The sequence below is a fragment of the Chiloscyllium plagiosum genome, chromosome 50, assembly GCF_004010195.1.
Source record: "Chiloscyllium plagiosum isolate BGI_BamShark_2017 chromosome 50, ASM401019v2, whole genome shotgun sequence".
NCBI lineage: Eukaryota > Metazoa > Chordata > Chondrichthyes > Orectolobiformes > Hemiscylliidae > Chiloscyllium > Chiloscyllium plagiosum.
This window is the reverse complement of record NC_057759.1, coordinates 4,666,545-4,668,366: the sequence shown is the minus strand read 5'-3', so window position 1 is coordinate 4,668,366 and position 1,822 is coordinate 4,666,545.

The following is a 1,822-nucleotide window of genomic DNA, read 5'->3' as shown; positions in this document are numbered from 1 at the left end:
TTAGTGCAGATATACGTGGAAAGTTCTCCACGCAGAGATTTGTGAGTACCTCGAATGCGCTGCCAGTGGAGGTGACATGGGCGGAATTGATAACGTCTTTTAAGATATATCGAGACAGATTCATGAGTGGACTGGCAGCAAAGGGATACAGATAATTAGAAAGTAGTTGGCAGCTTTAGATAGATGATCTGGATTGGCGTCGGTTTGGAGGACCATAGAATATGTTCCTGTGCTGTACCATTCTTCGTTATAAGACCAGAAAATTACGTTTCCCATTCTCTGTGAGTCAATAATGGTAACTGCAGATAAAGCATCTAAGTTGGCAACATGACCAGCAAATGGAGCAGAGGCTGCAGAGAGGGGAATCTCTGTAAATTGGAATGAGGAGTCAAAATTAGGTTAGCCATGATGTTATTGAATGGGAAATCAGGATTGAATGGCCCGCTCATGCAATTGTAACATACATTTCTGTTTGTAACAAGCCCGTTGCCCTTCTCTCCAAATATACTATACTGGTGGGGAGTGAGTCACCCCCTCCTGCTCCTGGGTTACAGGATCCTGGGGGATCACTAGACTCCAGATTTTCCTGTCTCCCACTCTCGAGAAATTGAATGACTGCCTCCTGTTCCTGTGTACGAGATTTGCGAAAGCAGATATCCTCCTCTTGCTCCTGAGTAACAGGCTCCAATAGTTGTCTCGTCTGCTGCTGCTCCTGTGCAATAGGACTGAGGGACTGAATGGCCTCGTCACTTCCGTTACAGCTTCTCTTGATTGAAATCCTTTCTCTTGTTTCTGTAAACTAGTCTCAAAATCTGAATGATATATTAGTATTTTTTGTTTCCCTCGCTGCAGTTGAACAACAAACTGACTAGTTGTGCTTTTGTATGGCAAATCCGAGAAGCTGAATGGCCTCATCCTGTTCCTGTGTAACAGGCTCGAGAGGCTGAAATACCTCCTCTTTTCCCTACATAAGATGCTCAAGAGGCAGAATGGACGACTCCTGTCCCTCTGTAATAGTCTCCAGAGGCTGAATGGTCTCCTGCTGTCCCTCTGTAATAGGTTTGAGGAACTCTGGTCTCCCTCTGTAACCGGACTGAGCCATTAAATGACACAGCAGTCCATGCATTATGAGCAGCCGGTAAACTCTATCATACGGAGGTCACTCCCTTCTCAGTTACATTCGCACAATCAATGCAATATACTCCAAGTGTCCTCTCAGTAATAACGTGTGCAACTGCAGTAACAATTCCCAAAGTTTTGAATGACTCCCTTTGCAAAATGTGCCAACATTCAAGTTTTCTACCTCTTCAAGTGGTAATAGGTTAGTGTGGGTTGAATGGACTCATACTATCCCTCTCTGATACTGAAATGGGGACAAAATTACTCCACCAGTATTGCTGAGTAGCAACCTTAATGCTCTCAATGATGATTTGATGTTTTTAAAATAAGAAGCAACATTAACCAAAGTGATTAGCAATAAAAGTTGTTACCCCTAGTTTGTGATCTCTGAAAATTTTCCCAAAGCCATTTTATGTAGCTGGTCTGACATTTCATTCCTGTCTTCGAATATGAACAGGGTGGGACACATACGTACGTACAGTTTTCTCCCACATCAAGGAAGAAAAATTAAAAAGATTGAAAGATATATATACTCATCCCTCAGCAACCCTCATACATTCTATCCAGACTGAGTAGATTTTCCCTTTTATTGTGTTATAGGGAGTGTTGTAAGGAAGGGGTTAACTGAACCTGTTTGTTTTGTGACTGTGATTAATTTCTGTCTCCATGGATTCGACTTCTCCAATTGGGGGGGGGTGTTCCA